Below are 27,377 nucleotides of genomic sequence, written 5' to 3' on the forward strand. Positions count from 1 at the left end.
AAGCTAGAATCCAGGGGCAGATGGGGAAGGGTAGTTTTTGTCAGGTCTCCAAATCTGTGGACAGAGTGCCTGGGCTTGAGTTGTGCTTCTACATCTCCGAAGATGGTGGGCAACGACACACCAATCCTTTAATGTCAGTGGACCCTAAGTTGTTCCCCTGGGTCTACACCTCTCTTCTGCCAAGTTTATGTATCATCTATTTAGTCTCCGAGAAGGCACAACTTGGGCCCAGCTTGCCAATTCTGGATTGAACTGGATAGAGTTGCCTTTAGGCACACCTGACTGAGCAGCCTGGTGAATGGGAGAGAGAGAAGCTAACCTGCCCTTGGAAGACCTCAGTCGATGGTGCTTCTGTAATTTCTGGTCTGAGGAGCAGCAAATCCCCTCCTGACTCCACCAAAGCCACGAACACTGAGTTTGCCCTGATCGTTTGAAACAATGCATGTCAAAGTAGGATTGCCAGTATTTCTCTCATATTCTCCCTCATATCTCGCTCATTCTCTCTCATATTCTCACTTTCTCATACTCTGTCACTCTCGTTCTCTCACTCTTTCACACTCTCCATCATTCTCTCATATTCGCACTCACTCTGACATGTTCATATCCACTGACTCACTTTCATATACTCTCTCTCACTCTTTCAATCTCTCTCATTTCCTCACTTTCTGTCACTCCATCAATCTCTGTCACTCCCATTCACACCCTCTCACTCTCTCTGTCATGGGCTCTGATAGAAATATAAACAGAGAGACATGCAAAATAGGAGCAGAAGTATACCATTCGGTCCATTGAGCCTACTCTGCCGTTCAGTATGATCATGGCTGACCATCGAACTCAATAGCCTGTTCCTCCTTTCACCCATATCCTTTGATGCCTCTGGCCCCAAATGTTATATCCAACTCCTTCTTTAACTCATGCAATGTTTTGGTCTTGACCAGTTTCTGTAGTAATGAATTTCACAGGCTCAATACGGTCTGGTTGAGGGAATTTCTCCTTATCTCAGTACTTAAATAGTTTACCTCATTTCCTCAGATTGTGACCCCTGGTTCTGACTCCTCAGGAACATCCTTCATCATCCATCCTGTTGGAATTTTATCGATTTCTGGGAGACCTTCTGAACTGCAGTGAACACAATCCTAATCAATTCAAGTTCTCTTCATTAGAGCATGACTTGGAGGTGCTTGTGTTGTACTGAGGTGAACAAAGTTAAACATCACACAACACCAGGTTCATGTCCAACAGGATTATTTGGAATCACTGCTTCCAATCACTGTTGGACTATAACCTGATGTTGTGTGATTTTTAACTTCATTAGATCAGCCATACCATCTCCAGAATCAGTCTGGTAAATGTTTGCTGCACTTCCCCTGTCTCTGATAGGGAGACCAAAACTGTAAACAATACTCTAGGTATGGTTTCCCGAAGGCCCTGTACAATTGCAGCAAACATTGCTGCTCCTGTTCTAGAATCCTCTCTGCACTGAAAGCCAACATCCTGTTTGCCTTCCTTACTGCCTGCTACACCTGCTGGCTTACCTTTGGTGACTGGTGCACAAGGACACCCAGGTTTTGCTGCACACTCCCATCTCTCAGTTTGCAACCATTCAGATAATAACCTGCCTTCCTGTTTTTGCTACCAAAGTGGTTAACCTCACATTTATCCACATTATACTGCATCTGCCATGCCTTTGCCCACTGACTCAGCTGGTCCAAATTACACTCGAGCATCTCTGCATTTGCCACACAGTTCACCCTCCTACCCAGCTTTGTGTCACTCGCATATTTGGAACTATTACATTCATCATCCATATCATTAAAATATATTGTGAAGAGTCGGAGATCAAGCACTGATCCTTGTGGTACCCTAGTAGACACTCCTTACGGTTCGGAAAAAGGCTCATTTATTTTTAGTCTTTGTTTACTCCATGCCAACCTGTTTTCTATCCACCTCAATGCACTTCCCCACACACCCCCTTCACACCACCGCTGCTGTCTTAAAGTCTCAGAGGAAGGGTCACTCGACCCGAAACATTAAGTCTGATTTCTCTCCACATATGCTGCCAGACAAGTTCAGCTTTTCCAACAATTTCTGTTTTTGATTTGTGATTAACATGTGTGACACTGCTGGGAGCAAACTACAGGGAAAGTAAACATCCTGGGGATTTTAGAGGAAAACAATATGTTTCACTTGTGTACTTTGAATGAGCAATGCCAGTGATGGGAAACAAGACTGATTGCTTGGGGTCGGGTGCTTGAGAGAGTCATGTAATGTGATTTGTACAAGTCAACAGCAAATAGTTGACAACTTTAGTGAGAAATGTCCTAATCAAGAAATAGGCCTCTCATTTCCAATAGGCCTCTCATTTCCTCTTGCCTGTGCTCAATTCTTGAAATGAAGAGCTTGGGCATATCTCCATTTCCTTTTTCTGTTTTCTGACATTGTGGTATAATAGTTACAGTGGAGTTTGCTCGAGCAATGTTTGTGGTTACATTTAGAATTCAAGGACTCAGTGATTAGGGAAGGTGACATCATGCCTTTTGGATTGTGCTGTTGTTACAGTATACTGTATCACCATGACAACAAGGCTATTCTGATTTAGACTAGATAATCATGACCACTTCAATCAAGAGCATACTAATCCATTTTCAGTCATGACCAATTGAGATATTATACCCCCCAACTACCCATCCTGGCCAAACCTCAGTCTAAAGTTGGTCAGTGAAGGGCACCATCTTTGTGTTGTCCAAAATGTAATTGTGAATTATATGAGCATTATTTCCATAATCTCACTCACTGAATTTACATGTAAACAAGAGGATGTGGGTGTGAACGAGGGTTTATAACAACTGATCCTCATCAGTGAGGTAGGACTAGGAAGGATAACAGATAACAGGAGCTTACAGACAGAAATAATTCATACATTTTGATGTAAGAGCATTCAGAAACTGAGGTTCTGCAATGTCAAAAAATAGCTGAATGAGTTATTGTGGTGCTGTAGTCTAATTTATTTGACTTAAAATCCAGGAACAGATTATTCCAGTTTATTAGTCCCATTGCCTTTAAACATGATTCAGTGAAGAAAATGGAAAATCAAAATTCACATCAGTACATTTTTACCTGATGGTTCTTGCTGTTCTAAATCGAGTAAAACAGAAGCCGTGTCGTGACTATTCATTGCCATTTACGTTCTTGCAGTCTAAAGGAAATGGACTAATGAGATGTCACACTGTATAGCTCGCAACACCAGAAATAACAGCCTTGCTTCTTGCATTATAGTTGGGCTAAAATCCCTCCATAAGCTTCCAAGAAACTACTTTGCAGGAAGATTTGTCTTAAAGTGGATGTCTGCATTAATTCATTTTTCCACTCAAATAGCTTGACAGACCAAATGTTGATCTGAGTCACAGCTCATAAACATTATTCTAGACTTCTGATTTTACAAGAGGAAGTATTTACATTTCAGCACATGAAAAAGCAAGTTCCTCTGTGTCATCTTGCTTTCAGCTTTACATACAGGATTCACTGGAAGATGAACCTTTTGAGAGCTCTGGTTAAAATGAAATTGGTGAAACTGTAATCGAGTTGTTCTCAATGTATTCTTGTTCATTCTCAAATCCCCACAGTAGCCCTCGGGTGATTTAAACTGTGGTTAGTATTGTCTCCTGTTAAACTGCTCTGGCAAATTAAGCAAAGCTCTTAACCATTCTCTGCTGCTAATTGCTCACTTACACAAAAAATGTCAGCAATCTGGCTGTTTGAGTTGCTGTCAAAGTATTCTACAGGAATATGGGATGTGAAAATCACAATGCTGCCCCTTTCTTAGATGTGACATTTCCTCCGAGATTTTGTAATAAATATGGTTTTCGTCTGTTCTTTTCTTTCCTGACCTTTACTAACAACAATGCTTGGTCAGCTTGACAATCGTCCCAAAATGGGCACTGCACAAATCTGATGGCTGTACCACTTCCATTGAATTTGCTGAGTTTGTCTGTTCAAAACAACTCTGGGTTACAATACTGTGACACTGAATTAAACAAATGCAATCCTCTGTTACTTCAGTGTGCCACTTCTTAGAATTTGAACCTGTCGCGCCAGGACGAGAGACCCACAAGATTGGGTGATGCCAGCAATTAAAATTGGGAGGCTGTAAAGCTGATCCAGTTGGTCTGGTTGGGTTGGGCTCATGTTTTGTATTTGAGAAGTAGATGAAGTTTATTCAGTATTCAACCCACCATTTGACTTGAACGACAGGGCAGTTAGTGTTCTCTTAGAATGCAACAGTCCTGCGGTAGTTCCAGCTGAAAGGAGGTTTTACTCTGTCAAAGGATTGGACAAGAAAGGTCCTGTCCTTCCTTGCATGGCAGCAGTGCTTCCATTGGGCTAACTGACTAACCATGTCTCAGTAGTGAAGGTGCAGTTGAACATCAGATGGATGTAAATTCTTCATTGTGCTGACAGGGGAGGGAGATGGTCCTTCATTGTGTCCTTGGGTGGTTCAGTTGGTTATCAAATGGGTGATTGTACTCCCGAATCCCCACCATTGGCTATATGTCATGGCAACTGGAAGTCGTCAGGCTGCCCAATGAATTAGACTGTTGCTTGACCGTGAGTGGAGGGTTATGAGAGAACAGACCCAATGGGGCAGAAGGCTTGATGGACCAGTTGGTATACTCCTGTTTCCCAAGATTGGATGGACCCAACATCTTCCACTGCCACATTGCCCATTCTCCCACCTCGGGGCAAACTCAGTTCTAAAGAGTGTAAGAGTAACAAGGTTGATCTGACATGCTGCACATTCCTGATCTTTTGCCACCTCCTCCCTGTCACTGCCTCTTGGAAATCGGGAGAAGCTCCTTGTGTGTGAATAGAATCTCCTGGAGAAGAAGGGCAATTCCCCTGGACCAGCAAGATATGAAGCATGAATTGGCCTCCATTTGAAAGGAGCTGTCTTTGTTCTGTTGTAATCGTTGGAAGGAATTGTCCGGGGGAGGAAGCATTATGAGTCACAAGGAAATGCACAGAGGAGGTTCAAAGCCTTCTGAAGTTGACAACTATGGACTGTCCAAGGGAATGGATGACCTGAGTAGAAGAAGGAGTATGACTCATGGTCTTCAACAGGGATTTTATGACCTGTTCCAGGATTACGCAGCATCTGACACGAGGTCCTTGCTGCTGACGTTGTTGTGATGCTAGTACCTCACATTCCTGCAGATCTGAAACAAAAACAGGTATTGCTGGGGAAACTCAGCCAGTCTGACAGCATCTGTGGAGAGAAAGCAGAGCTAATGTTTCAAAGGAGGGTCACTGGACCCAAAATGTTAACTCGACTAACTGCTGAGTTTCTCCAGCAATTTCTGGTTTAGTTCAAACAGGTCCTAATTGTGCCATTCAGTCCTTCCACCATTGTAGAGTAATTGTACCAAACACTGTTTAGAATGAGCTGAGGTACGTCACCATTGATTAGACCCAAGCTATGTGAATCGACCTCAGTTCTGAGTGTGTTACGTGACTGGCGAGAGGCTGAAAGTATTTGAAAAATTAAGTGTTCTGTTTATTTTAGGCCTATTAAATGAAAAATACAGATATTTAAAGGGGACTGGATCTATGGGTATTTAATTAAATAAAAGTCACCATAGTCTTACCAGACAATAGGGGTGCTCTCTCATTAGAAAGATGCCGGGTGGCAGTTTAATCAGACAAAGAGAGAGGTTAGGAAAGAGTTCTTCATAGCATCCTCAGCTGGAGTAGGAATTGAACCCATGCTTTAGGTGTCACTCTGCATTGCAAGCCAGCTTTCCAGCCAATGGAGCTACACTGACCCTTGTTTAATTAAAGTAGGTACCCCCTTCAGTGGGAAATATTTGGAAGCTGTTTGAGGATGGACAGTGCTGTTCAGAATCTGAGGAAGAGCAGTTAGTGGCAGCAAGAGCAGGTCAGAGGCTAAGAATTCCGTGGCCAGTAACTCACCAACTGACTGTCCCAAAACCATCTGCAAAGGTCAATACAACAGGGCAACTCTCCACTTTCTTGGACGAATACAACTCAAACAACCATCAGGAAGCTTGATGCTGCCTAAACTTGTTCACCATCAGGCACAGTGGCAGCAAAGTGTACCATCTGCAAAAGGCTTTCAAAACCCTGTGCCACCCAGAAAGATGAGGGCAGCAGACACATGGGAATGCCACCATCTCCAATTTGCCCCGCAGATCGGACACTGTCCTGATATTACTGTGTGCTTTCACCATTGAGGGATCAAAATCCTGGAACTCCGTCCCAAGCAGTATGCGTTTACAGCCCAGGGAGGTGAAGAAGGCAACTCACCACCACCACCATTTTAAGGGCACCCAGGGATGGGCAAGTAACTGCAAACAGAGCTAATGATGCTTACAGTTTTTAGATTAGAGGGGTGCTGGAAAAGCACAGCAGGTCAGGCAGCATCTGAGGAACAGGAAAATCGACGTTTCAGGCAAAAGCCCTTCACCAGGAATGGGAGCCTCCAGGGTGGAGAGATAAGACGATAATAACAATAAAAATCAAATAAAATTGATTTCCCACCAAAAGCTAAAATGGAAATGAATGGATTTAATACCTTTGCATCGTTGAGAGATATAAATAACGGCATCATGCAATGGAACAAATCTCATAGCAACCAACTCCCACAGCAAAATTGGTGCTGAAACTGGAGGTAACAAGCTGTCTGCTAGGTTTAGGTTGCATGTGTTTTCAACGCTACTTACAGCAAAAGACTTGGACACAGGATTTGCAGCTTTATTGCCATTCCCTCAATGCCACTGTGTGAAAATGTTGGCAATCCCCTCCCTGTGGATGTATCAGGTGCTATAGCAGTTCACAAGCAGTGCACCATCACCTTCTTGAGGGCAATTAGAGGGGTGAGAAATAAAAGTTGACCTTGCTGGCGACACTCCCCTCCCAAGAGCAAATAAAAAAGTTAAATGGATCAAATGTTAAGCCTTTCTAATTGAAAAGAACCTCAGACCAGCCTAATCCTTAATGAGCATTTTTGTGAAAGTGCAATTATAGTGCAGAAGACAAGGTAACACAACAAAGCAGATTTGTAAGCAGCAAATGAGCTGGCTAGTTAAATATCAGCAGCTTTAAGCTGCTAATGCAAATAAGAATAATTTGATCTCCTTACGAAGCCAGACATTTATGAATTTGTGAGGAAAGAAATAATTAAAGGTTTAAACCATACAAGTCGTTTTCTATGTGATGCATATTAAATTAGGCTGATTAATAGCCGCATAATCAGATTGACAATCTTGCTAATCAACGTGCCAATTACATTGTTGTATCTGGACCTCCATCCTTCCCACCCTTTGGCGCTCAGGCCAACTCTCCAAAGTGGGTTTGTTCTCATACAGTATCCAGATCCCCAGCTGCCTTTGTGGGCAAGTCCTCAACCCAGCTGTGAACACAGTTCCTCACAATGACCTTTCATCCTCCTCTGTCCTTGTTCAAAGGGAGAGGTAGGAAATGAATGTCCATGTGGCACAGTGGTTAGTACTGCTGCCTCACAGGGTCCCAGGTTCGATTCCAGCCTCGGGTGACTGTCTGTGTGGAGTTTGCACATTCTCCTTGTGTCTGTGTGGGTTTCCTCTGGGTGCTCCAGTTTCTTCCCACAGTACAAAGTCCAAAGATGTGCAAGCCAGGTGAATTGGCCATGTTAAATTGCCCATAGTGTTAGGTAGAGGGAAATGGGTCTGGGTGGGTTACTCTTCAGAGGGTCGGTGTGGACTGGTTGGGCCGAAGGGTCTGTTTCCATGCTGTAGGGAATCTAATCTAATCAAATGACAAACAAGAGATCACCAGAGTAAGAGTGTCACAGGCTGATGCTTAATTGAAGCTGCCTTCCCCTTTTCCGTTTTCACGAATGAGTCATCCCATTTGTTTGGAACCCTAGTGTAGGATACCAGAGTTGCCAGTGAGTGCTCCAGCAGTTGCCTGAGGTAGGAGTGGAGGGTGAGGGATTGGTGTCTGACACTTGCCCTGAGGGCTCCCTATATATTACAGAGAGGTAACATTATGCAGCATTCCAAATGTCCCACTGCCCAGGCCCACACACAGCAAACGTGGCTCCCATCAACTGTTGGTCCGTCTTTGGGAGGCAGTAGGTCCTGCCATTCGAGGACCTGGGGCCTTTGTGTCCTGGCAGAGCATAGGGAGAAAAATGCCTGATATCAGAGCTGTTTGGAAGGAGCTTTGCCAACACTGACAGCTGATCCTTCAAAGATCCCTGAAGACTGTGCCGAAGGAAATAAATTTCTGTGAATTGCAGCTATTCCCACATTTTGTATACGTTTCACCAAGCTGTATCACAATAACACATTTGCTGTTCAATAAACAGTACAGTCAGTACCTGGACTCTGCCTGATATCGAGAATATATTGTAAAGGGATCACTACATCCAAAACGATACCTTTCTAAATGATTGTCAATGTTTTTTTAACGAAAAAGGCAGTTTTATTTTGTCAGTCTCACAATGTAATTATCATTAGCAAGGCTGTCATGTATTACATTCCCAGCTACCCTGAGATGGTGCTATTGGATTAACTGAATAGCCCATCTGACCTGTTCAGAGAGCAGTAGAATTTCATGTTGCTATAGGATTAGAATCAGACTGGATCAGGTCAGCAGCTTTCATTCTCTCAAAAACATTTGCAAACGTGTTAGACATTTTCTTATGATGATCTGACAAAGATTCCTTGCTTTTACTGACTCCAGCTTTTTGTTTTAAGACACTTTTTTTGATCGCACCCTCAGGCAACTGTCTGTGTGGAGTTTGCACATTCTCCCCGTGTCTGCATGGGTTTCTTCCCACAGTCCAAAGATGTGCAGGTTAGGTGGATTGGCCATGCTAAATTGTCCATAATATGGCAGGCTAGGTAGATTAGCCATAGGAAATGCAGGGTTACAGGGATGGGATAGGATAGGATAGGGGATGTGGGTTTGGGTTGCATGTTCTGCAGAGGGTCAGTGTGGACTTGATGGGCCGAATTGCCTGCCTCCTCTCTGTAGGGATTCTATGAAAAAGCAACTGAAATAATAGCATTTTGGTGTTTTTGAGTAACTGTGTTTGGGCAAGGAATTGCTTAATGTGCCAAACTGAAACCTCCATATACAGAGGCTATATTTAATTTGCCCTCAGTTATTAAAAGGAACAATTTGTATTTATATTGTACCTTTCACAGGCTTAGGGCATTTCAAGTACAGAAGACGATTAACACCCAGAAACAGCCATGTGATCATGTCCAGTTTTTTGGGGAAACTGTGTTGAATGAGGGATAAAATTGACCAGATTAAGTGAGACAATACGTCATAGGATTATTCTTGTAACTACATGTATTCACCTGATGAAGGAGCAGTGCTCCGAAAGCTAGTGCTTCCAATTAAACCTGTTGGACTATAACCTGGTGTTGTGTGATTTCTAACTTTGTATCCTTATTCAAAACGTTGGTTGATGAAGCAAAGGTGCTAGCAATGACCATTTTTGAGGCACTAAGGTGAAATTTCACGAGCACCTGTGAAGTGGTCTAACCAACTTGCCTGTTAAACAGCACACTTGATTTCACTGCAGACAATAATCAGCGTCAATCCTCCAGATTCCTGGGATCTCCACCTCTCCTCAGTATTCACCCAGTTATTGATGTGTGAGATTGCAAGGAACATGAGTTGGAGGAGGAAGGTGTAATTTCAGAGTGAGTCAGATTCCTGATGAAGGACTTATGCCTGAAATGTCGATTCCCCTGCTCCTCGGATGCTGCCTGACCTGCTGTGCTTTTCCAGCACCACACTCTCGACCCTGATCTCCAACATCTGCAGTCCTCGCTTCTCCTGCGGTAGACTGATATCTAATTATTAAGGAAGTAAAGCAGGAAAGTGGAGTTGAGGATTATCAGATCAGCCATGGTCTCATTGGGCTGAATGGCCTCAGGTGTTTTGTCATGTTGCCATGAGTATTGTGAGATGTGAGACAGGTCTGATCAACCATGCCTGCCAATCCTACCTGGTTGCGCGAGAGGTATCTATTAGTCTGGGTCCTCAGTAAGTCTGTAACTGTCGGTCAGTGTATCGGCGCCGAATTATTCCTTACGGATTGCTAAATGCACAGCTTTTGCTTCCACTGACTAACCTGCCATTGCATCACGCGTGTCACAGTCTTCATGCTGCACATTGGCCTTCGCTAGATACTCACCGGGTAATCGCTCACCCATCTCCCTTGGCTCTCTTTCTTTCTCCTGCGGTGGTTTTGGACTTCTTTCCAATAAAACATACTAACACCCTGATCCAATCTCACCTGCTGGCTCTACCCTAACCCTTGCTGCTACTCACTGTTGTCATTCTCGATAGCCCACCCTAGTGAACCTACGGAAGGGTTACATTACTGCAGTCAGCACCTTGTTTGACCTTTTCCACAGATTTGACTTTGGAGGAAGTCCGCAAATACGAGTGCCAGATGCAAGTTGAAACCAACCAAAAAATTGGATCCCAGACCCCTGCTACCCCCGACCCATAAAGTTTCTGTTGGACAAATGTATGTTTTTTAATGATTTCTTTGTTTCCTTTATCATTTTTATGTGTGTTTACATATACATTTTATTTTGCGCAGTTTTTTTTGAAATGATGTTTAAAACCTGCCCTTTCAACGTATGTTCAAACTGTAAGTGTTGTCTGTGTTTCAACTCAGCAGTGTTCAACTTTATCGCGTTGAGGCATCTGAGCCTCTGAGACATTTATACGACAGCTGAAGGCAGAGAAGTAATGTTCTGAGGCTTCCTGAACTTCTGAAACTAACAGTAACCTTCCAATTTGGGAACGAAAAATATTGCTGAGATAAAGCTCTTGAAGATTATTGTCTTGCCTTCATCAGGACAGATGCAAAACTGCAAAGGGAGCAACAATTTATGCTGCACGAGAAAAGGGTGCTGATTGGCTGGCAAGTCAGTTCTGATTGGTTAAAACATTGTCATAGCAACTGTGCCAAGGAGCTATTGTCCTCCATGCTTTCGTTATTCCAAAATGGCCTTGTGCCTAGAAAGGGGAAGCGGTGGCATAGTGGCAATGCCATGGCATCGGTAATCTGGAGGCCCAGGCCAATTAATGATCAGGGACACGGGTTCAAATCCCACTGTGGAACTGATGGAATTTTGATTCAGTTCATAAAATTGAAAACGATCATCGTTTTTCAGGAAAAGGTAATCTGGCACGCTAACATCCTTTGGGGTGGGAATTCTGTCATCTTTATGTGGTCTGGCCTACATGTGACTCCAGGCCCACAATAATGTGGTTAATTCCTAACTGACCTCAGATGTGAACCCTTAACTTGCTCATCGCATCATATAGTGAGCCATTCAGTTCAAGGACAGTTAGGGAAGGTCAACAAGTGTTGAGCTCGCCAGCGATGGCGACCTTTCCTGAAAGAAACCAAACATATACCTTTTGCCTGCAGAGCCTGGTTCATGTGTAAGAATATCCATGTAGCTTTTTGCAAACACAATGAGCCCAATTGTTTACCTGACTGATGATCTTAAATTGAATGTTAGTGTAATTCCCAGCACATTCATGTTTAACAAATGTTATCCAATACTGGAACCTTCCTGCAGAATGCACTACGACTGAGAATAAGCAAGGTTCCACAGCCAGACTTTGCAAGGTCTGAGGTTGGAGTCAATCCTTCCTTGCAATCTGGGCTCCTCTGAATCAGCAACTCAGAAATTCTCTGCAACTATGAAAATGTCTTAGTCCTTGCACAGAATTTTACTTCAGGGAACAAAGTTTGGTGTAGGAATCATGGGGATAAACCCTGCTCAGGTAAGAGGATTGGTCAACGTGAGGTCAAGTCCAGTGGTGTATAAAGTCCAGGAAGGTGGTGATGGTCCTGAACAAGTGTTGAAGATACCTCAGAGGCTGAGATGATCACAACGAGGGTCATGGCATCGACGCCTTTGCTGCCTGAAGGGGAGAGTGAATTTCTTCTGAGAGTCTCCAGGTGCAAGAGATGAGCTACCGTGCCTTACATGCCCCCCGTTTGAGAGGCAGAGCTGGAGGAATCTGACCCGGTGCTAAAACATCCCGGCAGAGCTACAAAACAATGAACCAGCCCATGTCCTCGGACCCGGGGGGGTGAGGGGAAGGGGCACAATGACTGTAATGAGGTCACGCAGGTGGGCCTCATAGAATATGAACTCCCTGATTGGGGCTGTGAACCTGGTCCAATCAGGGAGCCTTGGCTGACAGATAAGAACAGGATGTTTGGGGTACTGTTCACTCTGAGAGCTGGCTCTGAGGGAGTGGATCACTTTCAAGGGCTTTCCACGTGTAAATAAAGAGTAACTTTGAGACAGGATACCAGCCTCTCTGAAGTTATTTCAACACCCAATGAGGTACTTTAAAATGTAGTCAGTGTGGAAACATGACAGCCAATGTGTGCACAGGACTCTCCCAGAAGTAGCAAGATGATAATGACCAGATGACCTGTTTTCTGAGGGTTAAATACTGGCTAGGACACCCAGGAGAAGCCCTTGTTCTTCACCATCATCCCATGAGATCTTTTACATCCACTTGAGAGAGTAGGCCAGGCCTTGGTTAACATCTCTTTCCAATTATGGTATCTCAATCAGTGCACCATAGGCTTGTTCCGCACCGAGGCATTGGCATTGCTGTTTGTGCTAAAACGCAGGAGCACAACTTGAATTCGAATGATTCCAAGGCAATGAAGCTGCCAGCTGGACCATTACTGACACTGGGGTCAGTACTATGCTCTCTCCTTCTGGTTCAATGTCCTGTGTGAATGCAGGCTGTAGAAGAAGCAGCAGGAAGGTTTGCCTATGCTTTGCTGCCCCTGGCTTTTGAGTTTCTTGCCTTGACTTGACCCTCCAGTATTGGTAAAGGTAAAAACTAGGTAAAAATAGGTAAAATCTAGGTAAGAAGGTAAAAACTAGGTTCAAACCCTCCAGTATTGGGTGTGGTGCTCAAAATCCAAGAGCAAACGGAATGTCTATCATCATGTTTGTAACTTGGCCGTGCCCTGCCTAATATTGGTTATGTCAAATATATTACATGCCTTTTCTACATAATTGTGCTCAGTTTCCGCATTCCCAGGTCAAAATCTCCCATGTTCCAAATTGTTAAGGATCAAGGCCCATCTCCTGGTATCCCAGCAACTTCCATGGCCCGGACTCTCAATGCCCGGCCTCCATATTGACACCATCATTTTTGCCATCCTGTTCTGTTATGACAATAGACAATAGGTGCAGGAGTAGGCCATTCTGCCCTTCGAGCCTGCACCACCATTCATTATGATCATGGCTGATCATCCTTAATCAGTATCCTGTTCCTGCCTTACCTCCATAACCCTTGATTCCACTATCCTTGAGAGTTCTATCCAACTCTTTCTTAAATGAATCCAGAGACTGGGCCTCCACTGCCCTCTGGGGCAGAGCATTCCACACAGCCACCACTCTCTGGGTGAAGAAGTTTCTCCTCATCTCTGTCCTAAATGGTCTACCCCGTATTTTTAAACTGTGTCCTCTGGTTCAGCACTCACCCATCAGCGGAAACATGTTTCCTGCCTCCAGAGTGTCCAATCCTTTAATAATCTTATATGTCTCAATCAGGTCCCCTCTCAGTCTTCTAAACTCAAGGGTATACAAGCCCAGTCGCTCCAGTCTTTCAGTGTAAGATAGTCCCGCCATTCCAGGAATTGACCTCGTGAACCTACGCTGCACTCCCTCAATAGCCAGAATGTCTTTCCTCAAATTTGGAGACCAGAACTGCACACAATACTCCAGGTGTGGTCTCACCAGGGCGCTGTACAGCTGCAGAAGCACCTCTTTGCTTCTATACTCAATCCCTCTTGTTATGAAGGCCAGAATGCTATTAGCCTTCTTCACTACCTGCTGTACCTGCATGTTTACCTTCATTGACTGGTGTACAAGAACACCCAGATCTCTTTGTACTGCCCCAGTTGGCTTTGACTCGTAGGCCCAAGCAGGCCACAGGCTTCAGCGCAGGCCCAGGCCAAGTCCCTGCCAGGCCAAGTCCCTGCCCTGCCACACACACACACTTCCCAACTCCAAAGGTTCTAACCAAAGTAACAATCCAGTATTATAAAATCCTCGTAGTGTATTCAGCCCATACCAACCCTCTGAAGCACATTCCACCCAGACCCATCCCCATCATCCTGCATTTTCCATGACCAATCCACCTAACCTGCACATTTTAGATTCGATTCCCTACAGGCCCTTTAGCTCAACAAGTCCCCACTGACCCTCTGAAGAGTAACCCATCCAGACTCATTCCCCTACCTTTTACCCCTGACCAATGCACCTAACCTACAAATTCCTAAACACTGGGCAATTTAGCAGAGCCAATTCACCTGATCTGCAGGTCTTTGAATTGTGGGAGGAAACCCACACCGATAAAGGGGGAATGTGCAAATTCCACAGAATAGTCCCCTGAAGCAGGAATCAAACCCAAGTCCCTGGCGCAGTGAGGCAGCAGTGCTAACCATTGAGCTACCTGAGATTTCTGAGATTGAGATCTATTCATACTGAAGCAGTTAGATAAATCCACACTGGCTTTCTTGCTCTAAACTGCCCTGTCTCTGGTTATAACTGAATTTGGAAACAGTAAATCACCCCAATAACAAAGGGGTTATTGTTCGCAAAATGGAGGCCATAACCTTCTGTATTTTGTATCAAATACCACAGTTAGGTTAAAAACAGCAAATTAATAACGACTTTGGGTGACTGAAATATTCCGTACAATTTTAACCAGCTTCAAAAACTGAACTGTTAACCCAGACAAGGAAATGCTGAGTTTCAGACTCATAAAATACAGCAAGAGGCCATTCAGTCCAATCTGCCTATACTGACTGCTTCAAATTACTGTCTAAATAATCCCTTTACAAATTATGCCCTGAGCTTTCTCCACAGTCCTGTGATTTTGTTTTTCTCTTTGTCAGTTCTTCTATAATGCAGTGGTTACGTTCTTGTGCAACCCCTTGTTGTAGAAAAATCACACTTTAGAAACAGTGTTTAAAGTGTTGGTGCTGTAATCCCATTACAGCCAACACATGTTTTAAAAGTTCAGGCTGTAGAAACAGCGTCCTCAGTTCGTTAATCACATTACAGCGAATTTGCGTTGACGAAACGCGCATTAAAACAGAACAGCCTGTATTTGTTCAACTCCCTGTCGCAAGTTACCATTGAAACAGTTTCTGTCACCCTTTCAGATGGCACGTTCCAGATCACAACTCATGCTGTTAAGAAAAAAACCCCACCTTGCTTCTGTTTTTTTTTTAAGTCAGTCACCTTAAAATGGCATTACCTTCTGGCATAGAATCCCCACGGTATGGAAACAGGCCATTCGTCCCATTCTAACCCTCCAAAGAGTTACCCATGCAGACCCACCCCCCCCTACTGTATCCCTGTAACCCTGCGTTTCGCATGGCCAATCCACCTAGCCTGCACAACCCTCGACACTATGGTTAATTTAACAAGGCCAATCCACCTAACCTGCATATTTTTGGACAGTGGGATGAAACTATAGCACCCGGAGGAAACCCACGCAGACACTGGGAGAACGTGCAAACTCCGTGCAGATAGTCACCCAAAGGTGGAATCGAACCTGGGTCTCTGGCACTGTGAGGTACCAGGTGCTAATCACTGAGCCATCATGCCCCCTTCTCCTGGTTTGCTCCTTCATCACTGCAGGATGCAGTGAGCTTAACATGATTCCTGTACACTATTGTAATCCTCTTATTAGTAATATTCCTTTTCACAGCATTAGTGTTATATGGTTAAGCCTTACTTAATTCAATCACAGGATTGTATTTCTTCGGATCGTGATGGCTAGCACGAGGGGACATAGCTTTAAATTGAGGGGTGATAGATAAAGGACAGATGTCAGGGACAGTTTCTTTACTCAGAGAGTAGTAGGGGCGTGGAATGCACTGCCTGCAACAGTAGTAGGCTCATTAACTTTAAGGACCTATAAATGGTCAATGGATAGACATATGGACGAAAATGGAATAGTGGAGGTTCGATGGGCTTCAGATTTGTTTCACAGGTCTGCATAACGTCAAGGGCCGAAGGGCCTGCACTGCGTTGTAATGTTCTGTTTTCTATGTGGGTTGGCCACAGGCTAAGCCATCATTTATTGTCCATCCCCAATTGTTGTGGAGTCCCATGTAGGCCAGACCAGGTAAGGATGGCAGATTTCCTTCCCTGACGGCGACTTGGCAACCAGATGGGTTTTTACGACCATCAACAGTGGTCACACTGGCCAGCTCTTTATTTGAGACTTTATTTTCCCCACATTTCACCATTTGCCATGGTGGGATTCAAGCCATGTCCCCAAAAAAACACCGCGGCTTGGGGTTCAGGATCCCTATTCCAGTAACACCACCAATTCTCATAAATGGGGCAGAAACATTCCAGTTTGTCATTTTGTAGAGGCAGAATGAACTTGAGCTGATGTATTCCAAAGAGGTAAAGAATCGGGGGAGGGTAAAAATTAGTCAAATCATTTCTCACGTCCAGGTCACCCCATGTCCCCACTGATCAATAGAATTGCAAACAGACTCAGCCTTGAGGGCACTAATCTGGATGGTTGACAAACACAACGTGTTCAGTGATCAGCCTTTGATGAAAGATCTATAAAGGAAAACTCAGAGCTCAGCTGGAACCAAACCTCAGTAATACATTGCTCGTTAAGAAGAGAAGGTAGAGAAATGAAGGGTGCTTCCTCAGATTGAATTATTGTGTAGCAGACTCTTCTTTTAGCAATTTCCAAAAGAAGGAAAAGCAACAGAGATGGAAGTAGTTTTGACAGGGCCTGTAATTATCTGATGAAATGCTCACACAGCGAGTGATCTGTCAACGATTAAGCTCTTTTTGAGGCAGTGACAGAAACTATCATGCGATGTTTACATACCTAGTTCTTCTGCAGTGATTTGTAAGAAACAGATTGAATTCTACTGACAGCTGTGTTCTGTTCAGTTTAATCGAGATTTGGTTCGCGGTCACTCACATGGTCCTATTTCCAGAGAGTAGGTGATAGTGCTATGCCTTCAGTCTTTACTCATCCATGATGGGATCTAGAATTTCCTCCAAGGTAATGTTTATTGCCCGTCCCGAATTGCCTCGGAGAAAGTGATCCCATGCATCTGCTAATCTTTATCTTGTCAACAGATCAAGCCAGACATGTTCAGCAGCAACCTGCTCGTTGATGTGCAGTTTGGGTTCCATCACAACCACCGGGCCTGGCCCCGAAGCCCAAAGGTGCATGGGAACACCATCTCCTCCAAGCCACACGCTATCCACACTTGGAAATATCTCATCGTTCCATCAGTGTTCCTGGGTGAAAATCCGAAAACTCCCCACACTATCAGCACAATGGATGTATCTGCACCCCAAGCATTACTGAGGATCACCACCATCCTCTCAAAGACATTTGGGGAAGAGCAAGAAAAACCTGCCTTGCCAGGAATGCCCACATCCCAAGAAAGCAGTTTTGAGAAAGATGGTAGAGGCTGTGGATTTGGAAGATGGTGTTAAAGGAGTCTTGGCCAGCTGCTGCTGTGGGCATCTTGTATTAAGTACACATGACTGCCATTGTGCATTGGTGATGGAGGAGGTGACTGTTTAAGGTGGTGAATGATATGTCAGTCAAGTCCAGCAGGGTGTTGACTCTCGAGAGGCTTCTTGGAGTTGCATTCCATGCAGAACATTCAATCGCAGTCCTGACTTCCTGAACCACTGACATGACACATTGTCTGGTGGCACCACGGTGCAGGACGAGAGTCACATTTTGGTGTGCACAGAAACGTGTGCACATTTCCTTCACAAAGCGGTGAAGTAGCCCGACTTGAAGGCAGCTTCACAATTACTTTAACTGGCTCCTGTTTTAATTGTCCGAGTTTGCTTTGACAAATCCAGTTCAAATTCTTAAACCATTTGGATTTGAACACACTGGGTTCCTAATCCAGTATCATCACCATTGTGTGCTCTCTACCATCTGACTGACTCATCAAGTGAAACTCCGTCTGAAGGGGGACAGCTTGTGGGAGACTCCAGTGAACCGAGGAGACCATCATGGAAGAGCTGGAATGTGTAACTGGAGCAAACTGGTAAATGTGGTGTTACTCTCACAGGGCTGGGGTGAGTCAGGTTCATCCCGCGATTCCAAGTCTTTGCTGGTTTCCTGGCAATGCTGCTGGAGAAGTGATCAAGCTGTTGCAGTTCCTGTTAGAGGAAATGAGATCAGATTTCAATGGAGCATGAAGCCAATGGCCTTGGAAAATGGCTGAAAGAGAAGGAAATGGGATCTCCCACATTCTGTGAGGTTTGACAATCCACCCTCGCTCAAACTTTCACTGGATTGTCTCATTCTTGGAGAATTATATTCACAGGCACTGACCTTAAAAGGATTCCTCATTGGTTTTATGTCTCATTTGTGGCTAGAAACCACAGCCATGCACTGTAACAATAAAGGTCATCGGGTCATCTCTGAAATATTCGTCTGTACAGACCTGACTATTCTTTAATTTCCTATCATCTACCCAGAACCGTTTTAAAGAATTCAGCTGCAATGCCTGCCATCTTCCCATTAATCCCAACAGAATCCAATGCCTCTCAGAAACGATCCCCAGGCCTTCTTACTCACACCAGCAGGTTTTTGAATCTCGACAGCGAGAGAGAGGAACCTGCCAAAACCCAGCAGATTCAATAGAATGATCTCTGCAAATTCCGAAGATACCTCCATAGCTTTAGTTAACGAGGAGAAAGTGAGGACTGCAGATGCTGGAGAGCAGAGTTGAGAGTGTGGTGCTGGAAAAGCACAGCAGGTCAGGCAGCATCCGAGGAGCAGGAGAATCGACGTTTCGGGCAAGAGCCCTTCATCAGATGAATGAGAACCTGACTTCCCAATTTTTTTGAGATAGCCCATGGAAACCCTTTCAATGATTAATGATGGCATATAGCAATAATATGGCATAAATATGTTTGAGGGTTATTTTACTGTAATTTCACATCCTTGTAAGCCAACACAATAACCTACTTATTGCACTTCATCTATCTAATGATCATCTCATCTTCACAACATCATAATCCACTTCTGTAGCAGTCCTTGATTGCCCCAAAGTGGCTTCAAGGAATGTTTTAAAAGCCCTCTGCTTTCACCTTCTTTTCAGAGTTGCATAAGTTAAGTAAGAACATTTTCAGTGTTCTGGTACAGCTTGCCAACCTCGCATCTAATTGCGTGCAAATATTATTCCAAATACCTAATTCTAAATATTACTCTCTGCTTTTTTGAGATCAGCTTTCAATTTGCACTCCATGTTTTGTCTTCCCCATTTTCTATCGCTCGCCATTTAAAACTTATCACCCCTAACAAAGTCTGTCTTAATCTTAACTATTTCTGTTCTGGAGAATTGAAACTTCCCTGGTCCTTTCTCATACTTCCTAGCTTTCACATAGGGTCTCAGTCTTCCTGGAGTATAGCCTAGCGTAGTCTATCCTTTAAAGTGTGGTAATGAAATTACAGGAAGAATATTATAATGAAATATATGCCCAGTTACAGGAAGAATATTATAATGAAATATATGCCCAGTTACAGGAAGGATGTTATGAAGCTGGAGAGGGTTCAGAAGAGATTTACCAGGAATGGCAGATTTGAGCTATAAGCAGAGGCTGCATCAGCTGGATCTTCTCTCACTGGGGTACAGGAGATTGACGGGTGACTTGACAGAGACGTATAAAACCATGAGGGGTATAGATAAGGTGAATGGCAGGGAATCTTTCCCCAGGGTGGGGCATTTCAAGACACAGAGGCATATTTTTAAGATGAGAGGAGGATGGTTTAAAAAAGACCCAAGGAGCAATTTATTTACACAGACAGTGGTTTATGTGTGGAATGAACTTCCAGAGGGAGTGGCAGGTGCAGGTACAGTTAGAACATTTGAAAGTCTAGATTAGAATGGTGCTGGAAAAGCACAGCAGGTCAGGCAGCATCTGAGGAGCAGGAAAATCGATGTTTCAGGCAAAAGCCCTTCATCAAAAATCATTCCTGATGAAGGGCTTTTGCCTGAAACATCGATTTTCCTGCTCCTCAGATGCTGCCTGACCTGCTGTGCTTTTCCAACACCACTCTAATCTAGACTTTGATCTCCAGTATCTGCAGTACCCACTTTCGCCTAGAACATTTAAAAGACATTTGGATAGTACATGAATAGGAAAGGTTTGGAGGGATATGGGCCAAACACAGGCAGATGGGACTAGTTTAGTTTGGGATTATGGTCAGCATGGACTGGTTGGACCGAAGGGTCTGCTTCCGTGCTGTATCACTCTATGACTCAATGTTCCAGTGTTGTCTTACCACAGATCACAGAGATAATCTCTTAAGAGCTGAAATTAGTCTTGGTTGTCAGTGCAAGGTTGGAGATGGTGGCTCAGCTGGCTGCTGTATATCCCACGCATGTTTCTTTTCCACGATCAGGTTTATAACAGAACTAGCCATACATAATTGCATCCAGGTACACCTGTAGTAGCTGGTCATGACAGAACTGAATTAGTCATATGGTCTTTCTTTTCTGTTTCCTTTTATTCCCCAATTAGTTCAGATAAATCAACATTTACGTGATGCCAGCAAAACAACATGCGTCCCTTTAAAGGATTGATAAACATTACATACCATAATTATTATTTCTTGAGTCCATTTTAGTTTGTGTAGCACAGCTGCAGTTTAACAGCTGAAAGCTTACCAGCTCGAGGTTTTGTACTGTGGATCCTTGCAGAGGTTAATCTGCTCCTTCAGTTCTGACAGTTAATGTGAAAAGTGATCTTTCTCGCAAAGAGGGCACATCTTTTTTGTGTTCTTCATCTCAAGACAAGTTGACAGCCTAATTTTACAGTTTTGTGCTGAAAAGAGGAAATGCATTTGGAGCCGCACAAGTGTTGCTGAAAGATGGCTGAAGAAAACTTTTTATTCAAGTGTCATCCTTATTTCTTGTTGACTGTTATTCTAATCGCCAAAGGAAATTTGATTACATTTGACACTAATACAGAAGAAGCAAGTGCGTCAGTAGGTCAGTCAGACTCTGAAGAACTCCATTATGGTTTTTGATTGTCACTTCAGCAAAGGTTTCAGAAGATGCTGAAATGTTCAAGGATTGTTGTCTTTGAATAAACCTGGTGAACATTCCCTTTGTATTTCTGTTTATCGCTACACCAAGTCATTTTTAGTGAGAAACAATAGAATTAAAAGCAGTTTTCTGTTGTTGCAATCCCTTTGAGATGTAACATTGCAGGCAATTTTCATCTTCTATTCTCCCATCTCTTTTTGTCATATTATTAAAACTAAATTGCTAGTTTTTTTCTTCTTCAAGCTATTCAGCAAACACTTATCGGACCAAGCTGAATCTTTTGTCATGGAAATCACATCTCACAATGCAAGTTGAAGGAAATTTTGAGCTGACAATTTTTATGCTTCTCATTTTAACTTCTTTCACCCACATTTTCTGCAAACTCATTATTTCATGGAACGTGCGAGATACTGGCACGGTCAGTATTAGGTGCCTGCCTCTAATTGCCTTTGAATAACCTGGCTTGGTGAGGACAGAGTAGTCGGAATCAACCACAGTTACTGTGTGTTTGGAGTCCCATACAGAGAATGCCAGGTTAGGATGGCAGATTACCTTCCCTGAAGGGCATCTGTGAACCAGATGGATTTTTAAACAACAATTGATGGTCACCATCACTGAGATCAACTTTAATAGCTCAGATTAATTTATTAAATTTCACAAGGTGCTGGGTGGGACTTGAACCCATGGTCCACAGAAAATGGTCTGGCTTATTCGGTACCATGGTGGCTCAATGGTTAGTACTACTGCCTCACAGGGTTCAATTCCACTCTTGGGTGACTGTCTATGTCTGGGACACATTCTCCCGTGTTTGCATATGGATTCCTCCCTCAGTCCATAGATATGCAGGTTAGGTGGATTGGCCATGCTAAATTACCCATCGAGTCCAGCGATGCGTAGGCTAGGTAGATTAACCATGGGAAATGCAGGATGATGGGGGTGCAATGCTCTTCAGAGGGGTGGTGTGGACTTGATGGGCTGAATGGCCTGCTTCCACACTGCAGGGTTTCTATAATACTGGATTGTTACTCACATGAAGTTGCCACTACTTTAAAGTTTCTGTATATAACATGCTGTGTTATGTCATACTTACTTCAACCAAATCCTCATTGTTGTGAAGGAGACCAAAACTAGGGGCTAGAATTGGAAGGTAGTAAATCCAATTAAAAATTTAAGAGAAACATTTTTATTCTGAGGCTGGTGAGAATGTGGAAATCACTGCCACATGGGACAATTGAGGCAAATAGCACAGAATGTATTTAACAGGAGGTTGGATAGAAGGAAAAGAATTGAAGTCATGGTTAGGATCATTTGCACCATCCATTCCATTGAGCAGAATGGCCTTTTTCTGAGCTGTATCATTTTTGTTTGTGTGAAGCCCAAGGCTTTGGGAGCCCCCTACTGGAATTCAATAGGTTTGCGCCCAAAAAATATCAGGGTGAGCACATTCAAAAGTCGTGAACAAGCAATGTTCCACATGACTGGCACGTTTCAAAACAGTTACCAAAATAAACCTCTTGACTGAAGCTCTGAATCTTATTTGGATGGTTTTGAAATTTAGTTTGGTTCCAGTGGGTGCTTTTTTAGTCCAGTTTATTCAGTATTAATGTCTTTGTTCTGGATCTCCTGTTAGGAATTCCCTGGCAGCCACTTACCAGGGTTTCCCCTGCAATAATGGCAAAGCTCTAGTGTTGGAGTGGCGGTAATCCTGAGGGAATTCCCAGTATTCAGAATGTGTTGCATTCTATGCAGCAGTCATGAAAAAGGTGCCGCAATCAAATCAGGCAATTGGGTTGCTCTTTCATTCAAGAGAGATGAAGGCACAGATTTAGCCTGCAGGTCATCACACCTCAGGACAGGGGGGGCATTCCGAAGGAAAGGTGTTTGTTATAACTGCAGCTGGTGTGGGAATTGAATCACTCTGCATTGCAAACTAGCCATCCAGCTAACTGACCTCGTCAATCTCCGAAGGTAGTGATAGAAAGATTTCTTTTGAAATGCACTCATGGGACATGGGCATCACTGGCTGAGCCAGCATTTATTGTCTGTCCCTAGTAGCCTTTGAGAAGTTGGCGGTGAGCTGCCTTCTTGAACCATGATTTGGAGGAGTCGGTGATGGACTGGGTTGGACAAAGTTAAAAATCCTGATGAAGGGTTTTTGCCCGAAACGTTGATTTTCCTTCTCCCTGGATGCTGCCTGACCTGCTTTTCCAGCACCACTCTAATCTTGAAAGTTAAAAATCGCACAACACCAGGTTATAGTCCAACAGGTTTATTTGGAAGCACTAGCTTTCGGAGAGCCGCTCCTGATGAAAGACTATAACCTGGTGTTCTATGATTTTTAGCTTGTTGAACCACTGCTATGGGTTGACCCACAAGGAAGGAATTTCAGAATTTTCATTCAGCGACAGTGAAGGAGTGGCGATACATTTCCAAGTCAGGATGGTGAGTGGCTTGGAGGATGTTCCCACCAATGTACTGATATATCCATATAGGGTGGTATATGCTGAGACAGTACAGGTCATCTCATTCTGTTGTTTCAAGTTGTTCAGATGTCCATCAGTAATAATGAGCTGCAGAAAAAGCCAATTAAGTCATGAAGGAGTGTGTTTATTATTTAAAATGTTATGACATTTTATGATTTGGAGATGCCGGTGTTGGACTGGGGTATACAAAGTTAGAAATCACACAAGACCAGGTTATAGTCCAACAGGTTTACTTGGAAATATAGCTTTCAGAGCGTCACTCCTTCATCAGGTGATGTGGTGATGAAGGAGCGTCGCTCCGAAAGCTAGTGTGCTTCCAACTAAACCTGTTGGACTATAACCTGGTGTTGTGTGATTTTTAACTTTATGACATTTTATAATATTCTGGACTTATTTATAAAAACAGACACAGAGAGGAATTAAACATCTGCCCCGCTGAGTAAAAATAGATTCAACTTCCTTTAGGTGATATACTCATGTCTGAGTGAGTTATACAAATATTCATGTCCGCCTATGCAGTATTCTCCTGAAAGAGCAGGGTGCTAATCTAAAATACATAAAACCTATTTTCCAAGCACTTTTGTTCATTAGGTTCCAGATATATTCATCTGGATGCAGTGAAGCTTTAAGACTGAGGAATTATGGTGCCATGCACTGGCTCAGAGCAATGTTTTCTGTCTCAGTTTTTTATTCCACAGATGGAGAATGTTATAACCTGATGCGAGACCTCACTTTGATTTATCAGTGTTCCTGTGCCTGCATTTGTCTGCACAGTTATTCACTGTTCCACTATCTACTGTCAGTCATGTAGCTTGTTTTAAATAAGGAGAACTTGCATTTATGTAGTGCCTTTCACAATTACAGGGTCACCTCAAAGCATTTTATAGCCAATCCAGCACTGCTATAATGGTGGAGATGCAATAGTCAAGTTGTACACAGCAAGCTCCTTACAGAGGTGCCAATCAAATCACCAGTTTTGAAGGGTTGCTGGACCCGGAACATTAACTCTGATTTCTCTCCACAAATGCTGCCAGACCTGCTGAGCAATTTCTGTTTTTGTATCAGTTTTACTCCTGTTGGTTGAGAGATTAATACAGACCAGAACACTGGGGAGAAACCCACGCTATTCAAATAGTACCCAAAAAGGAAGACAGAGCCTCAATTTAAAATCTTGCTCAAAACGCAACAGCTCTGGCAGTATTGCATCTCCTTAGTGCTGCACTGAGAATGTCAATTTTGAATATGTATATGATCCTCTGAACAGGGACTTGAAACCACAATTTATTGAGTTCAGAGAGCCATCGCTTTGGGGAAAAGTATTTGGACAGCCTTTTTCCATTCATTGATACTGAGCTGAAAATGTGTTGCAGGAAAAGCGCAGCAGGTCAGGCAGCATCCAAGGAGCAGGAGAATCGACATTTCGGGCATGAGCCCTTCTTCAGGAATCCTGAAGAAGGGCTCATGCCCGAAACATCGATTCTCCTGCTCCTTGGATGCTGCCTGACCTGCTGCGCTTTTCCAGCAACACATTTTCAGCTCTGATCTCCAGTATCTGAAGTCCTCACTTTCTCCTCCATTCATTGATAGACCCACATAAAATGACAAATCATATCAGATAATATTCATATTATTGATATTTCTGTGCTTTGGTTAAGTTCCCTCGCGTGATGAGAAAAGACTTCAACAGATGCTCGCTCCCCAGTTAAAATGCTGCCTCTTTCAGTCAAAGTGCACATTAGAAACTTGTCTGGATTTTCACAGGGCTTTCGAACAAATTTCCCAAGCAGTGTTGGGGAGAACATGCTGATTAGAGCTCCCAGAACGAGAAGTTCCAACATCTTTTAACAAATGATCTTCAACACTTCTGTGCTTCTAGAATGTTCTCTATTGCTGAGGTCGGGTACTAACTGTTGAAAGCTGCAAAACAACATGGCAATATACTAACTGGAACCATCTTGTATCACTGAGTTGCCTCAAACTTCCCAAAATGTTTGGTCTGGGCTATTCAAAGGGTATGCAGACTTGAGCTGCATCAAGAACTAGAACACACAGCACAGTACAGGCCCTTTGGCCCACGATGTTATGCCAAGCATTTATCTTAATCTAAGGTCCACCTAACCTACACACCCATCGATTTACTGCCGTCCATGTGCTTGTCCAGCAGTTGTTTAAATGTCCCCAATGTCTCTACTACTGCCAGTTTTTGAATAAATAGACAATAGGTGCAGGAGTAGGCCATTCTGTCCTTCGAGCCAGCACCACCATTCATGGCTGATCATCCTCAATCAGTATCCTGTTCCTGCTTTATCGCCATAACCCTTGATTCCACTATCCTTAAGAGCTCTATCCAACTCTTTCTTGAAAGTATCCAGAGACTTGGCCTCCACAGCTTTCTGGAGCAGAGCATTCCATATACCCACCACTCTCTGGGTGAAGAAGTTTCTCCTCAACTCTGTTCTAAATGGCCTACCCCTTATTTTTAAACTGTGTCCTCTGGTTCGGGACTCACCCATCAGTGGAAACATGCTTCCTGCCTCCAGAGTGCCCAATCCTTTAATAATCTTATACGTCTCAATCAGATCCCCTCTCAGCCTTCTAAGCTCAAGGGTATCGAGCCCAGTCGCTCCAATCTTTCAACGTAAGGTAGTCCCGCCGTTCCAGGAATTGACCTCGTGAACCTCGTGAACCTATTCCCTCAATAGCCAGAATAAAGGATAATAATTAAAAACATCTGTCTCAAACTTGTGTTGTAACATGAAAAGAAAAAAACTTGGTTCCGAGTTTGGTCTTTGTTAATTGGGTTTTTAAAAAAAATTTTGGTTCCGACTGCATGTGCTAGGGTACATTATCTCCTCCCCCAACACAATGTTGATTCAATTCCCTCTATTGTTTTCCCTGCCCGTTTTGATCTTATTTTTTGTCATCATTGCAATGTCCTGGCATTTGTAACTGGATGATTGCTGATTTTGTATGGTAGGTTATTTTTTTTTTAACAAGGAGCTGTTTCTTCTGTCACATTGCTCCTGATGGGCCGAGTTTGTCATTTGATTACTTGGGAGAATTCTTAAACTGGCGGTAGATTAACTTTTTAAAAAAAGACCTGGGTTCTTTTCCATAGAGTCGTACAACATGGAAACAGACCCTTGAGTCCCACCAGCCCATGCCAACTGTAATACCAAATTTCCTTGGATAATGAGGACATAATGTTCACTAATATTATTGAAGAATAGGTGGGAACCATGGGGACTGGGTGTACTCTATATCCCCCCCATGAGATTTTGATTTACCCCACCCCCACCTTGTTGCACTCTTTCAATGTGGGTTTTGATTAATGTTATGGTGCCCCCAATGAGTAATTTTTTTGCCATTTGTAATTTATTTTCTTAACAAAGAACTGGGGTTACCCTCAGTTAGGCATCTGTTTCTGGGTAGGGAAAGGATCTAGGTCAGGCAGCATCCAAGGAGCAGGAGAATCGACGTTTCGGGCATGAGCCCTTCTTCAGGCTCATGCCCGAAACATCGACTCTCCTGCTCCTTGGATGCTGCCTGACCTGCTGCGCTTTTCCAGCAACAGCATCTCCAGCATCTGCAGTCCTCACTTTCTCCTCCAGGAAAAGGATCTGGAAGGGAAACAAGGAAACTGGTGTTTGTCCTAAACTATAAATTGACAATAAAACACACAAATCTTTGAAAGATGTCTGATGCCTAATTCATTTGGATATCGATCTGTT

At 43.5% G+C, this 27,377-nt stretch overlaps 1 protein-coding gene across 1 annotated transcript in view; it reads left to right on the plus strand.

The window, feature by feature from the left end:
* The window catches only part of LOC122560829 (cytoplasmic phosphatidylinositol transfer protein 1-like), a 206,365-nt gene that overhangs the window by 175,803 nt on the left and 3,185 nt on the right, over window positions 1-27,377 (plus strand). The window lies entirely within an intron of this gene.

Source organism: Chiloscyllium plagiosum, unplaced genomic scaffold (assembly GCF_037043375.1).
Source record: "Chiloscyllium plagiosum isolate Xiang-an unplaced genomic scaffold, Cpla_swu_hap1 HiC_scaffold_20, whole genome shotgun sequence".
NCBI lineage: Eukaryota > Metazoa > Chordata > Chondrichthyes > Orectolobiformes > Hemiscylliidae > Chiloscyllium > Chiloscyllium plagiosum.